Here is a 17,959-nt window from a genome sequence, read left to right on the forward strand (position 1 = left end):
TAATATATATATATATATATAATATATATATATATATATATATATATATATATATATATATATATATATATATATATATATATATATATATATATATATATATATATATATATATATATATATATAATATATATAATATATATATATATATATATATATATATATATATATATATATATACATATATATATATATATATATATATATATATATATATATATATATATATATATATATATATATATATATATATATATATATATATATATATATATATATATATATATATATATATATTATATATATATATATATATATATATATATATATATATATATATATATATCAGCTATATCTAAATATGAACCGATTTTTTCCAAAATCAATACGGATCGTCTTTGAGCCGAAATAGGACCCTATACCCAATTTTAGGACAATCGGTCTAAAACTGCGAGCTGTACTTTGCACACAAAAATACATCAACAGACAGACAGGCGGACATCGCTCAATCGACTCAGAATTTAATTCTAAGCCGATCCGTATACTAAAAGGTTGGTCTATGATTACTCCTTCTTGGCGTTACATACAAATGCACAAACTTATTATACCCTGTACCACTGTAGTGGTGAAGGGTATAAATGTCACCAAAATATTTCAATACTCATAAAACAGTGAACACTTCGGGAAGAAAACTTTTTGGTTAATTCTAGAAAATTTTAACTACACTGTGATATCACAAAAACAAGTAAATATTTTATTTTGTTATGTTATATTTAAGAATTTTTATTAGACATAAACTTTTTATTTTTGTCAAATAAAAATAAAAATGTTTGATTTGAATTCTTGGGCTTCAAGACATCGCAATTTTCATCCGATTCGGTATAGCTTCCATTTGGCCCGATCTCCTGATTTCACTTTTTGGTCTTCTGGATATCACAAATTTAATCCGATTTGCCCAAACTCGGAAATCTAGAGAAAATTTAGGACCACACATAAGAGTGCCGATTTTATGATGTGCATCAGTCCAGGTTTTGGTATAGCCCCATAGAGACCGATCTGTTTTGGTATATATGTTTGCTTGGCACAGTATCTGTCATCAAATCCACTGAAATTCAAGAGTTTTCAAAGGAAACAATTATATTTCATTCATCGTGGTGCGAATTTAAAATTTGCTCCGCCGAAATTAATGCCCTGTTCCTGTATATCGAATGAAAACCAGTTCGAAAGAAAGGCAGTCACTCGAATTCGAATGAATTTGGGGTTTTCTATTTTTGAAAGTTCGATTCGTTTGTATGAGAATACATTGATTATTAAAAATGAGCATTTTTAAATTTTTGGCCTGAGAATTCATTGAAATGTTAACAATGCTTTTACTTTTTTCCTGACACTTATTGTATATGTTCGTTTATTACTCGACAAGAAAATATGAAGTGACTTGCCTTTCGAAATAAAAGAACAAAAATCAATTTTCTTTCGATTGGAATACGAAAGAAAGCTTTCGTTCGATATACAGGAACAGGCCATAAGTCCGTAATATTTAAAAAGCTAACCAAAAAAAAAAAAACACTGTTCCAGGATCCAAACCTAGGTCCAAACTCTTGTTTTATTATTATTATTATTATTTTTTTTTTTGTTTGAGTGCAATTAAAAAATTAATTGATAAAATTAACATTTTAATCAAGTTAAAAATTAAAGAAAGTTAAGAAAATAATGTTTATGTTTTTAATTAAAATATTAATTATTCCATTTAACATTTTAATTAATTAAAAAATATTTCTAAATAAGTTTCTATATACACTGAAAAAAAGCATGTCCGGTTCTAAAGATTTTTTCTTTACTTTAAAAATTTTGGTATTGATTCTGAGCCAAAGAAGCGCAGAATACAAGTAAGGATACTTTTAAGACACAATTCTCTTTTAAATTTGGGTTTTGTGTACTTACTTATAGGAAGCAAATTCTAATTTTTCGTTTTTCAGCTTTTTTTTTCTTCATATGCTGTCAAAGTCCTTCAAAAACGAGTTAACGACAACTTTATTCTCCAAATTAAGACTCGACTTTTTTCTGAATTATTAAAGTCAAGTTGACCTCAGCCCAAACATTTTTTCTTTCATGTTATGATACCCATTTTTAAGTGAAATCACTTAATTATAAGGACAATACGACTTCATTGAAAAGTTTATCGACTTTTGGACAAGGAAAAAAACTTTATATTAGAGAAATGCGACATGAAATCCTTGACCTCACGACATTTTTTTTTTCAGTGTACATAGCAGAATAATAAAAGTTTGGCTCAAATCCAAACAAAATCAAACTATAATCCAAATATGAAATTTCAATAAAAGTCATCATATGAAAATTACAAGAAAATTGTTTCATCTACAAATAAAATCATTTTTAATAAATAAATATTAATACAATTGATAACGCAATAAAAAAAATTAATAAAGTTGGAATTAACTGACACAATTAAATTTTTTATCAAAAAAAAAAAAAATAAAAAAAAATAAATTTATAAAATTATAAAAAAAAGAATTTAAAATTTGTAAGTGTTTAATTTAAATTTAAAATTAAATTTTTATCAAAAATAAAAAAAAAACAAGAATTTAAAATTTGTATTTTACAAATAAAATCATTTTTAATAAATAAATATTAATACAATTGATAACCCAATAAAAAAATTAATAAAGTTGCAATTAACTGACACAATTAAATTTTTATCAAAAAAAAAAACAAGGATTTAAAATTTGTCTTTTACAAATAAAATCATTTCTAATAAATAAATATTAATACAATTGATAACCCAATTTAAAAAAAAAATAATAAAGTTGGAATTAAGTGACACAATTACATTTTTTATAAAAAAAAAAGAATTTAAAATTTGTAAGTGTTTATTTAAAATATTAGTTATATCAATGTTTTAATTAGTTTTCATTTAAATTAATAATAAATTAAATAATTCCAACTAAAAGCATAATTAAATACTATGTGAATTTCAAGAAAATTTCACAAAATAATTTTACAAATAAAATCATTTTTAATAAATAAATAATAATACAAAAAATATAAAAATAAAAAAAGGATTTAAAATTTGTATGTGTTTATTTAAAATATTAGTTATATCAATTAACGTTTTAATTACTTTTAATTCCAATTCCAAAGAAAATCATAGTTAACTCGTATTAAAATTACAAGAAAATTATTTCTAAAAATAAAATATTTATTACCATATTAAAGTTTTACTTCAAAAATCGTTAAAACTTTGAACTAAAACAATTGAAAGTGCAGAAGAAATCAATTAATTTATTAACCAAGAACATTTTTCAATTAATTCTATGAGGGATACTATCTTTTTCGTGATTGAAGCAATTTCAATTAAAAAATTAATTGGACTAGATAATTTAGAAACTGAAAAAAAGTTAATTTCTGCGTAACTTACATTTCAGCCTATTATTTTAAATAAATTGAATTTAAAATAGTATACATGTTCTACATGCCTGATAAACATATTTTTATTACTTGATTAAATTTTTCAAATTGTTACACTTAATTTTTTCTCAATGGTTTCGGTTCACGTGACTCAACCACCTCAATGTAATAGGAAACTTTTCCAATGTGGTCCATGGGATAGCCTTCGAAAAAATTCAATTCAATTTTATAGGCACGTTGAAACCAGCCGGTCATAACGGCGGCCAATGTTGCCTGACTTTTATCAAAATATAAATTATCGACAATAAGATAACCCTGAAAATACAACAATTCCAAATATTTTAAAACGATAATTTAATAAATCTCGCATTGTATACTAACCGTGTAAGGACAAGAATGATTTACATTTGAGTATTTACTTAACAATTTAAGGAATGCATTCATATAAATAGCAGATTGTTTCTTTTCCAAAAATGTACAGATATTCTGTGTAAAGTTTACCAAATAAGGACGATAAGAGTTGACATCATTGCGACCGAATAAAGCAATATTAACCTGCAAAACATGCCAGAAAAAATGCACGAATTTCAAAATAGTCAGGAAATAGTTAGAAGAAAACGGTTTATTATTATTCAGCAATTTATACTCAAGTTTTCAGTAAATTTTTATGCTTTAAGTACCGCTAGTCAATAACGTACGGGATCGATTTGAGACCGGGTGGGAATATTGTTTTTCTAGGTTTAAATGCACTGAAGCAGATATTGTAATTGGGGATACGTGTTTTCTCGAACGTACCGAAAACTTTCTTTATTTGAATTCATCGTGAGGACTACTACAGGTATATTACTTCCTATGACAAATAAATATTTTAAACATCTAAACACTTACCGAAACATTCTGCAAAACGTCTCTTATTAGAGTCTTCATTGTAGCCACTGTCTTATAACGATTTACAGCCTTGAGACGGCATGTATGATTATAGAAATATTTAGGACTTGGTGCACATTCCAGATTCGTAAATTTTAGATGGCTTTCCCCATTAGATGTTGTAGTATAAAATATCTAAAAACTATAAATAAAAATACAAATATTATTTTACGTAAGTTTCACACTTACCGCTAAACAAATAAAAATAGCCGAACATTCTTTCAAGGCAAACATTATTAATGAAATGAATCGTATTTCGGTTTTGAGTAAAAATCAAATTGATCTCAAAACAATTAATTCATACAACAAACAGATATTAACATATGCAGTGACATGGAAAAGTTTTATCTATCTTAGTTAAATTGATATATAAAAACTAAAATGAAAAATATATTTTTCGAAAATCTATATATATAAAATTCAATTTATGTTTGTTTATTTGTTTGTTTGTTAGTTTGATTGTTTGTTTGTATGTTCCGGGTTGGCTCCGAAACGGCTGAACCGATTTACTTGAAACTTTCAGAGATCGTAGGGGGCGTTCATGTGGTGAAAATAGGGTACCTCATTTTTTGACACCTGGTCGCGGAGGGGGACCTCCCCTTTGTCGGACTTTTTGAAAATTGGACCAAAATTGACCGATTTGCTTGAAATTTTCATTGCAGATTGGGGTTGGCATCTAGACAAAGATCCGCTACTTTTTATTTCGATATTTGGTGGCGGAGGGAAGCCTCCCCTTTGTTCAACTTTTTTTTAAGTACAGTGAAAAAACTAAAATTCTCTAAATTATCTGAAATTTACAGAGAAAATGTGGTGAGGTTATGGAATTTATATGGGGTACCCGATGATTTCATATGTAGATGGGGAGGGGGACCTCCCCCTTGCCCTACTTTTTGAAACTTGGAACGAAATTATGCGATTTGCTTGAAATTTTCATTGAATGTTGGGGTTGGCATCTAGACAAAAATCCGCTACATTATTTTTGTGGTCGGGGAGGGGGACCACCCCGTTAACCGACTTTATTTTTAAAGTACAGTCAAAACAAAACTACACTCCCCCGACTGAAATTTTATGGAAAAAATGGGTTATGAAATTTATATCAGGTTCTCGATTTTTTAATAAAAATAAAAGGGCATAGGGAGACATCCGCTTCTCTTAAGTACATACAGAGAAACAATTAAACTTTTACCGAGTTACTTGAAATTTACAGAGGACTGGGGAGAGGTTACGATATTAATAGTTGATACCTGATATTGTGATATTTGGACGGAAGAGAGGCCGCCCTTTTAGGCTTATAATTTGCTTGACATTTTCTGGGACGTTTACAAAAGGTACGCTACATCACTTTTCGATATTTAGTCGAGGAGGAGGTCCTCCTCAAAAACTACAAAAAAAAAACAACAATTCTTAAGTTTTCTTGAAATTTACATAGGCAGTGGGGGAAGGTTATGAACGAAGAGGCAACCTTCCTTGCCCCACACTTGAAGGAAAGTTTCAAGAATTTTCAGGGAAGGTTAGGGGTGCTATTCACTACGGTGTTTGTCGAAAGTGACGTCCCTTTAAAACAATAGAGCAAAATTTAACATCCCCGATCTACTTGAAATTTACAGGGAACGTGGGAGGAGGTGATTAAATTTATACATGATTTTTAAATTAGTATATGATTTTTCGATATCTGGTTGGGGAAGGGGAAAATTGAAATAAACTTTGTCGATTTACTTCGATAGAATTTATAGGGACCATTGAGTAGTTGCGAAATTAATATAGGGTACGTGATAGTCCGATATCAGGTCGGTGTGGAGCGAAGGTGGGGGGAGGGTAGTAGAGGGTTGTCCGTAAATGGGAACTCGGTACATAATTTTATGATTTTTGCACAGGCTTCTGCCAGACTTTTTTTTTTAGTAAAGAACTTAAATTTACATGAAATTGGCAGCCAACGTAGAGGGTGCATAATTTTCCAACATTTTGGCAAATGTTAATGTGGTAAAATTTTTTACTATTTTTGCTTTTTCCGATTTATTGGATGGGAAACACTAATTCTTTGTATGTTATTATAATATAGAGCTTAATTTTCAGATATGTTGAGGAGAAGGATACCTTTCCTTGACAAACCACACTTAAAATTCACAAGAAATATAGAAGAAGGTACACCCTCTCCCGCCGTATTTGTACCTATAAACGAAAAATCAAGTAGTCCGATTTGTTTAAAAGAATTCAAATCTTTTCGAATTTGTTTTCAGCACGAAGTATATAGTTGACTAAGTTAACGCAAAATATTCCTCCAAATATGCTTCGGAAGGCGCAGCGAAACGGGCCGGGTTACGCTAGTTATTTAATATAAGTGGGGTCTGTGTTTTTATACCAACCTCCATAGAATGATGATGGGGGTATAATAAGTTTGTCATTCCGTTTGTAACACATCGAAATATCGATTTCCGACCATATAAGGTATATATATATATACATATATATATATATATATATATATATATATATATATATATATATATATATATATATATATATATATATATATATATATATATATATATATATATATATATATATATATATATATATATATATATATATATATATATATATATATATATATATATATATATATATATATATATATATATATATATATATATATATATATATATATATATATATATATATATATATATATATATATATATATATATATATATATATATATATACATATATATATATATATTTATATATATATATATATATATATATATATATATATATATATATATATATATTCTTGATCAGGGAGAAATTCTAAGACGATATAACCATATCCCTCTGTCTGTCTGTCTGTTGTAATCACTCTACAGTCTTCTATAATGAAGCAATCGAGCTGAAAACTCGTCTTTTGTCTGTCAACTTCGAAAATGGGCAATATCGGTCCAGATTTTGATATAGTCCCCATATAAACCGACCTCCCGATTTGGAGTCTATGGCTTATAGAAACCGTAGTTTTATCCAATTTGCCTGAAATTTGAAATATGGAAGTATTTTAGGACTATAAAGAGGTGTGCCAAAAATGGTGAGTATCGGTCCATGTTTTGGTATAGCTACCATATAAACCGATCTCCCGATTTTACTTCTTGGGCTTCTAGAATCCGTAGTTTTTAACCAATTTGCGTGAAATTTGAAATCTGGAGGTATGTTAGGACCATGAAGAGTTGTGCTAAAAATGGTGAGTATCGGTCCAAGTTTTGGTATAGCTCCCATATAATTCGATCTCCCGATTTTACTTCTTGGGCTCCTAGAATCCGTAGTTTTGCCTGAAATTTGAAATCTAGAAATATTTTGGGACCATAAAGAGGTGTGCCGAAAACAATGAGTATCGGTTCATGTTTTAGTATAGCCCCCATATAAACCGATCTCCCGATTTAACTCCTTGGTTTTCAAGAAAACGTAGTTTTCTGTCATCAAACCCCCCTGAAATTTTCAACGGAAACTTTAATATTTGATTCATGGTGCAGGCAGACCGAACTTACTGCTGTATATACTTGTTTTTTTTTTTATTAAACTTATATGAGGCCAACAATATTTTTGTATTTTTTATAGACATCCTAATGATAATAGGGCATATCTCACTAATGGAAATAAAACATGTAAGGAAAGTCTAAATTCGGGGCCGACTATATTATACCCTGCACCATTTTGTGAATCCACATTTTCGATACCGTCTCAAAACCACCAAATTTTGTTGGGTTCTGTGCATAAAGTTTTATATTCCCAAAATTTTTTAGACTTGTACAAAATCTCTTGACTAAAAATGTTAGTAAAAAAGTTAGTGAACCAAAATAGTGCAAAATTTGAAGTTGATTGGACCAAAACTGCGACCTAGGCTTTGATTACAAAAATATGCTCACAGACAGACGGACATGGCTATATCGACTCACCTCAAACCTATTTCAAGAGGATAATGTTATTTTTGGGTTTGGATCAGTTTCTTTGTACTAATGGAAAAAAGTATGTTCCAAACCGTGAACGGACGGTACAAAAATGAAACGGAAACGTTCACAAAAAATAAAAACGGAATTTTCTTATGGGCACTCCGCGTTATGGAGCAGACAATACATGTTCAATTCATGGTAGCGGATTTTCTTTATAAATTCGTAACCATTACGTTTTCAGATCATGAACGCTGGTTGTTTTGACAACACATGGTGCCATTTTATCATTGTCTGATGGAAACATTTCATCCGCAAACCATACAAATTCCAAGATGTTTCAACACCATTGCACTCTGCAGCCCGCTTTTACCAAAAATGACTTAACCCTCTAATGCGCAATCCCGCCTTTAGGCAGGCTTCATTAAATCAGAAAGCTTTTAGTAAAACACACCTTAAGACAACAAAAATGGGTAAAATGAAAAGAAAACTTAGTTAAAGCTGTTCATGAGGCTTTGCAGCATATACTGAATTTTACCATAAAATTTTTTCTTGTTTAGCTTTCTTGCTTTTGTTTCGTTAACATTGATTATTTAATCAGCTGGCAAAAAAAATTGGGGCATTAGAGGGTTAAAAAGAAAATTTCACGCTTCATTTCAAACGCACAATGCCCATCAAACTTTCAGGATCTTACTCCCTTGGACTTTTGCGCCTGGGGCGAAACGTAACACTAAAAACACAAAAGTGTCGATCACCTCAAGACGGCGCTTCGTCGAGAATGGACCATAACATCGCAGATCCACTTTCGTACAGCATGTGATGCCTTTGCCATCCGTTGAAAGCCATAATTGATCGCAAAGGTAATCAATTCGAACAAATTTTTGAGCAACAAAATTAAAAAAAAAGTTCGGCCAGGCCGAATCTTATGCTCCCTCCACCATGGATTGCGTGGAAAGTTCTACCAAAGACTGTCATATACAATTACTTTTCACACCGTAAATATAGAACCGAATCGAATAAAATTTGTTCTTCCATAGGGCTCCAGAAGTCAAATTTCACAGGCCACAAACTAACACCACCTATTAAATATCATCCGATCCGGAAATCAAATCTGGGGATCGGTTTATATAGTGACTATATATTATTATGGACCGATGTGGATCAAATTTTGCATAGTTTGTTAGAGGCCATATACGAAGACCACATACAAAATCTCAACTGGATCGGATGAAAATTTCACCTCAAGGAAACTCTGAAATTTAAATCTGGAGATAGGTTTGTATGGCGGACATATATAACAACAAATAGCAAGTTCCAAATTTCAACATGATCGGGTAAAATTTTCTGATAAAATTTTCTCCGCAAGCCAAATCTGGGAGTCGGTTTACAATACCATTCCAACTACATCAATAGAAACGACTTGTGCCAAGTTTCAAGTGTATAGCTTGTTTCGTTCGGAAGGTAGCGTGATTTTTACAAATGGAAGGACGGACATCGCTAGATCGAAGCAGAAGCTCACCACAACCCACAATAAATGCTTCGAACAATATTTTTATGTGTAAAAATATGAATGATAAAGTTAGTACCCCCCATCCCCCATGGTGGCTGGTATAAAAATATAGTGCTTTACTTTGTTGCATTACATATCAACCACTATACTAGAATCATTAAATGTGGCTCAAATACAAAAACAAAAAAATCATAAAAAAATTACAAGAAAACTGTTGAATCTAAAGTGAAAATAATTACTAGTGATGACTAGTTATTACTAGCCCGATGTATCACGCTCACTTAGACTATTCAGTCTATTGTGATACCACATTGGTGAACTTCTCTCTTATCACTGAGTGCTGCCCGATTCCATGTTAAGCTCAATGACAAGAGACCTCCTTTTTATAGCCGAGTCCTGAACGACGTTCCACATTGCAGTGAAACCACTTAGAGAAGCTTTGAAACCCTCAGAAATGTCACCAGCATTACTGAGGTGGTATAATCCACCGCTGAAAAACTTGTTGGTGTTCGGTCGAAGCAGGAATCGAACCCACGACCTTGTGTATGCAAGGCGGGCATGCTAACCATTGCACCACGGTGGCTCCCTTATTTATGGGAAACTGATATTACACTAAAAAAAATATTGACCCAATATGAAAGATTATTCATCATATTTATGGGAAACTGATATTACACTAAAAAAAAAATATTGACCCAACATGAAAGATTATTCATCCTAAATTTTAGGATACGCAATTTATAGAAAAATAAGGATTTTTTTTTTCAAAATAGAGACACATTTATTAAATGGAAGTTCATAGTATTTGCTTAATGAGTTGTTATCTATCTATCTATATATATAAAATTCAATCTATGTTTGTTTATTTGTTTGTTTGTTTGTTTGTATGTTCCGAGTTGGCCCCGAAACGGCTGAACTGATTTACTTGAAACTTTCAGAGATCGTAGGGGGCGTTCATGTGGTGAAAATAGGGTATCTCATTTTTTGACACCTGGTCGCGGAGGGGGACCTCCCCTTCGTCGGACTTTTTGAAAATTGGACCAAAGTTGACCGATTTGCTTGAAATTTTCATTGAAGATTGGGGTTGGCATCTAGACAAAGATCCGCTACTTTTTATTTCGATATTTGCTGGCGGAAGGGGGCCTCCCCTTTGTTCGACTTTTTTAAGTACAGTGAAAAAACTAAAATTCTCTAATTTATCTGAGATTTAGAGAGAACATGTGGTGAGGGGACCTCCCCTTTGCCCTACTTTTTGAAACTTGGAACAAAATTATGCGATTTGCTTGAAATTTTCATTGAATGTTGGGGTTGGCATCTACACAAAAATCCGCTACATTATTTTTCGATATTTGGTCGGGGAGGGGGCCACCCCTTTGCCAGAATTTTTTTGTTTGAAAGTACAAACAAAACTAAACTCCCCCGACTGAAATTTTACGGAAAAAATGGTTTATGAAATTTATATCAGGTTCTCGATTTTTTAATAAAAATAAAAGGGCATAGGGAGACATCCGCTTCTCTTAAGTACATACAGAGAAACAATTAAACTTTTACCGAGTTACTTGAAATTTACAGAGGACTGGAGAGAGGTTACGATATTAATAGTTGATACCTGATTTTGTGATATTTGGGCGGAAGAGAGGCCGCCCTTTTAGGCTTATAATTTGCTTGACATTTTCTGGGACGTTTACAAAAGATACGCTACATCACTTTTCGATATTTAGTCGGGGAGGAAGTCCTCCTCTAAAACTGCAAAAAAAACAACAATTCTTAAGTTTTCTTGAAATTTACATAGGCAGTGGGGGAAGGTTATGAACGAAGAGGCAACCTTCCTTGCCCCACACTTGAAGGAAAGTTTCAAGAATTTTCAGAGAAGGTTATTGGTGCTATTCACTAAGGTGTTTGTCGATATTGTATCGGGGAAAGTGACGTCCCTTTAAAAAAATAGAGAAAAATTTAAACATCTCCAATTTACTTGAAATTTACAGGGAACGTGGGAGGAGGTGATTAAATTTATACATGATTTTTAAATTAGTATATGATTTTTCGATATTGGGTTGGGGAAGGGGAAAATTGAAATAAACTTTGTCGATTTACTTCGATAGAATTTATAGGGACCATTGAGTAGTTGTGAAATTAATATAGGGTACGTGATAGTCCGATATCAGGTCGGAGTGGAGCAAAGGTGGGCAGAGGGTTCCCTTTTGTTCCCTTTTGTTCGTTTTTTTTTTTCTTAAATTGAAAGTAGGGGGTTGTCCATAAATGGGAACTCGGTACATAATTTTATGTATTTTGGACAGGCTTCTGCCAGACTTCTTTTTAGTAAAGAACTTAAATTTACATGAAATTGGCAGCCAACGTAGAGGGTGCATAATTCTCCAACATTTTAGCAAATTTTAAAGTGGTAAAATTTTTTACTACTTTTGCTTTTTCCGATTTATTGGATTGGAAACAAAAATTCTTTGTATGTTACTATAATATAGTGCTTAACTTTCAGATATGTTGAGGAGAAGGATATCTTTCCTTGATAAGCCACTTTTCGATTGTTTTTTAGCACGAAGGATATGGTTCTCTAAGTTAACGCAAAATGTTCCTATAAATACGCTTCGCAAGGCACAGCGATGCGGGCCGGGTTACGCTATTGAATGAATAAATCCAAATATTATTGAACAATCTTTGGCAGCCCCATCTATTGGTAAGAACTTTTTCAAAAAGGGCTGAAATCTTACTAAGGTATTAGACGAAATCACTTACTAACTAAGACGGTATACCCATTACTGCAATCCTGGAGATAAAGCTCTCCAGTATGATTAATCTCATTAGATCCTCCTCCCATACTACATTCTCCAAACATTACTCTTCTAAAATTTACTCACCAGCATTCTGCTTTATTTTTAAAAAATCTGTACACTAGTTTATAAAGTAAACTGTTTTTGCACAGGGAGTCTTTCTCGAATGTTCGTAGAAGTTTTTTTTTATTTATATACCATAGTTATATTAATATCCTCTCACAAATCTGGTATAAAATCCCTTAGACATCTAACTTACTTACCGAAACATTACGCAAAATATCTCTTATTAGAGACTTCATTGAAGCCACTGTCTTATAACGATTGGTAAGAACCTTTTCAAAAAGGGCTGAAATCTTACTAAGGTATTAGAGGAAATCACTTACTAACTAAGACGGTATACCCATTACTGCAATCCTGGAGATAAAGCTCTCCAGTATGATTAATCTCATTAGATCCTCCTCCCATACTACATTCTCCAAACATTACTCTTCTAAAATTTACTCACCAGCATTCTGCTTTATTTTTAAAAAATCTGTACACTAGTTTATAAAGTAAACTGTTTTTGCACAGGGAGTCTTTCTCGAATGTTCGTAGAAGTTTTTTTTTATTTATATACCATAGTTATATTAATATCCTCTCACAAATCTGGTATAAAATCCCTTAGACATCTAACTTACTTACCGAAACATTACGCAAAATATCTCTTATTAGAGACTTCATTGAAGCCACTGTCTTATAACGATTGGTAAGAACCTTTTCAAAAAGGGCTGAAATCTTACTAAGGTATTAGAGGAAATCACTTACTAACTAAGACGGTATACCCATTACTGCAATCCTGGAGATAAAGCTCTCCAGTATGATTAATCTCATTAGATCCTCCTCCCATACTACATTCTCCAAACATTACTCTTCTAAAATTTACTCACCACCATTCTGCTTTATTTTTAAAAAATCTGTACACTAGTTTATAAAGTAAACTGTTTTTGCACAGGGAGTCTTTCTCGAATGTTCGTAGAAGTTTTTTTTTTTATTTATTTATATACCATAGTTATATTAATATCCTCTCACAAATATGGTATAAAATCCCTTAGACATCTAACTTACTTACCGAAACATTACGCAAAACATCTCTTATTAGAGTCTTCATTGAAGCCACTGTCTTATAACGATTGACAGCCTTGAGACGGCAAGTATAATTATAAAAATATTTAGGACTTGGTTCACATTCCAAATTCGTAAATTTTAGATAGCTTTCTCCACAAGATGTTTTACAATAAAATACCTAAATAACAATTAAATTAAAAATCCAAATATTATTTTATGGTAGTTTTATACTTACCGTTAAACAAATAAAAATTGCTGATACTATTTTCATGGTAAACATGGTTAATGAAATGAATCGTGTTTCGTGTTTGAGTAACAAAACAATTGATCACAAAACATTTAATTCAAATGAGAAACAGATATGAACATATGAAGTGAAATGGAAAAGTTTTAAGTAGCGTAGTTAAATTGAAATAGATAAATGTTACCAATAATAATTTTTTGAAAATTATTTAATATAAATATTTTTTTCTAATTCAGTTTAGATTTGACCAATTATATTTTCATAGACTATTTTAATACATCCATTAGCTAATCATTAATAAATGTAATTAAAAACAAGTATATACAGCAGTAAGTTCGGCTGGGCTGAATCTTAAATACCCACCACCATGAATCAAATATAATTAACTTAGAAAATTCTTCATCGTAGCGGGATACCTGATAATATATAGAAATGATTAAATAACGCCTTGATTTGAAATCTAAAATCTACAGATTTTTAACCCAATATGATTAGAAAAAGTAAAATCTTAAAATTTTATTTTCAGTTTCAAGCCACTTTCAGAGCGCTTCTGTACCTTAGAAGTGAAATCGTTCTATATGGAGACCTTACCAAATGGACCGAAAAAACTAAATCCGTTACAATTTTAGGCAAATCGGATAGAAAATAAGGTTTCTAGAGACCCATGACCCCAAATCGGGGGGTTGGATTATATGGGGGCTATACCAAAACATGGACCGATACATCTCATTTTCGTTACACCTATTTTTGGTCCTAAACTACCTATAGATTTTCAATTTCAAAAAAAATTGAATAGAAAATACGGTTTCTAGAAGCCCAAGAAGTAAAATTGGGAGATAGGTCTATATGGGGGCTATACCAAAACATGGACCGATAGACCCCATTTTCGGTACACTTATTTATGGTTCTAACATACCTCTAGATTTCCAATTTCCGGCAAATCGGATAGAAAATACTGCTTCTAGAAGCCCAAGACCCCAAATCGGAGGGTCGGTTTATAAGGGGGCTATACCAAAACATGGACCGATATAGCCAATCTTCGAACTTGACCTGCTTGGAGACAAAAAAAAGAGTTTGTGCAAAACTCTGTTTTTGTCTCCAATCTGTGATTACAACATACATCGAGACAGACATACGGACAGACGGACATGGCTATATCGTCTTAGAATTTCTCCCGGATCAAGAATATATATACTTTATATAGTCGGAAATCGATATTTCGATATGTTACAAATATAATGACAAACTTATTATACCCCGATCACCATTCTATGGTGGTGGGTATAAATATAGGAAACATTTAAATCTGAAGCAATTTTTAGACAACATCCCAAAAGTGTATTTATGATTTATCGATTAAGTCAGTTTTCGACTTAGCAGTGCGATTTTACAAGAAAAATGTTGGCATTTTTGTCATTTTTGCCGAAATCAGAAGAACATATATATGGGAGATATATCTCAATCTGAACCGATTTCAACAAAATTTGTAATGCATAGGTACAATGTTAATTCTACTCCCTGTGCAAAATGTCACGGATTACAACTCTGACCTCTGTGGTCATATGAGTGAAAATCGTGGGAAAGATATAAAAGTGAGTTATATCTAAATCTGAACCGATTTCAACCAAATTTGGAGAACGTTATTTCTACTCCCCGTGCAAAGTTTCACGTAAATCAGAATAAAACTGTGGTTATATGAGTGTAAATAGGGCGAAGGGATATATGGGAGTTATATCTAAATCTGAACCAAAATGGGAATGCGTATCCAGAACGTTAACATTATTCTACTCCCTGTACAAAATTTACAGCAAATCAGGGCAAAACTCTGGCTTCTGGGGACATATAAGTGCATATCGGGCGAAAGATATATATTGGAGCTATATATAAATCTGCAACCATTTCAACCAAATTCGGCACACTTTACGACACTATCAATTGTACTCCTTGTGCAAAATTTAAAGCAAATCAGGCTGAAATTCTGGCTTCTGGGATCATATTGGTAGATATCGGGCGAAAGATATATTGGGAGCCATATCTAAAACTGAACCGATTTCTATTCTTTGGATCTATTCTGACCCAAAACATATACTTGTACCATATTTGAAGTCGATTGGACTTAAATTGCGACCTAGACTTTGATCACAAAAATGTGTTCACAGACAGACGGACAAACGGACGGACGGACGGACGGACAGACGGACATGGCTAGATCGACTCAGAGGCCGGTTCTGAGCAATATTGCCAAAGACACCATATGTCTATCTATCTCTTTCTCGTCTCCTTCTATATATAATTATGAACCAATACAGATCATTTTTCGCATGATTATTAGAATACTTAAATGACGTATCAAATTTCAACTGGATCGGGTAAATAAAATCTGGGAATCGGTTTTTATGGGGGCTATATATATTATATGTACTAACATCAGGTACCAAATTTCAACGGAATTAGATCAAATTTACTCCTTCCAAAGGAATCGGTTCATATGGATGCTATATAAAATAATGGACGGATTTAGACCAATTTTTGTATGGTTCTTATGGTACATACATCACGCACCAAATTTTAGTCTGATCGAGTGTAATTTGCTCTTCCAAGAGGCTGCGGAGTCCAAATCGGGCAACGGTTTCCATGGGGGCTATAGATAACTACGGACCGATTTTCACCAATGTTGTACGGTTGCCATAAGGCATATACTACTTACATTACGTACCGAACTTCAAATGGAGCGAATGAAATTTACACCTCCAAGAGGCTTCGCAAGTCAAATCTGAACAACGGTTTATATGTTGGCTATATATAATTATGGACTGATGTGGACCAATTTTTACACAATTGTTAGAGGGTATAGACATACATCACGTACCAACCAGATATGTAGAATTTTGCTCCTACCAGAAAATCCATAAATCAAATCTAGTGATCGGTTTATATGGGGGCTATATATAATTATGAACCGATTTACAACAATTTTTGCCCAGTTATTAGAGGGCATATACGAACATGACGTACCAAATTTCAGCCGGAGCGGACAAAAGAGGATCTGAAATATCTAGAAGTTGTTCGATATGGCCCATTTGCAATACCATTCGACCTACATTATATGGACCAATTCTTGCATGGTTTATAGAGGGCATATAATAAATATCCACCGGATAGGATAAAATTTAAACTTCCACGAGGCTCCGGAACTCCGGGTTCGGTTTATACACTGAAAAAACGCATGTCCGGCCCCGAAAATTTTGTCTTTACACTAATGATTTTGGTATTGATTCGGAGTAGAGGTGTGCGCGTGAGTGAAACTTCACTCACACTCACGCGCATTCACGAAGTCAAATATTTATTCACGCACGCTCACGCACGATAAGTGTCGTAGCCACTCACACTCACGCACATTCACGAAATGAAAAGCAGTACTCACGTACGTTCGCGCACGAACTACTTTCACAGACTCACGCACGATTCACGACAATTCACGTGACTCACTAAAAATTCACGAGACTCACGACATTTTCCAACCGGGAATGATTCACGCGTGAATCACGTGTGTCACGACAATTTCGTGTCACGCGCACACCTCTAATTCCGAGCCAAAGAAGCCAAGGACTGAGGTAAGGATACTTTTAAGACACAAAGATTTTGCCTTTCGACTAATGATCTTGGTATTGATTCCGAGCCCAAGAAGCGGAGAATTGAAGTAAGGATACTTCAATTCTCTTTTAAATTTAAGTTTTGCCTACTTCATTCTAGGAAACAAATTTTAACTTATTCGTGTTTTCCAGCACCTTTGTTTCGAAACTCAATCTCGAATTCAAGTACAAAATCTCTTATTTTTGAACGCTTTTTACTTTGTAGTCAAGACACAAAAAGTAAAATAATTTTATTCATTAATTTTAAAGAAGTTTTCCGAAATATTAAAGCCAAATTGACCTAAGTGAGACAAAGTTTTCTTCCATGTGAAGACACCCAGTCTTAAGTCGCATTACTTAACTATAAGAATACAACGACTTCGTTAAAAAGAT

The sequence above is a fragment of the Haematobia irritans genome, chromosome 5, assembly GCF_050003625.1.
Source record: "Haematobia irritans isolate KBUSLIRL chromosome 5, ASM5000362v1, whole genome shotgun sequence".
NCBI lineage: Eukaryota > Metazoa > Arthropoda > Insecta > Diptera > Muscidae > Haematobia > Haematobia irritans.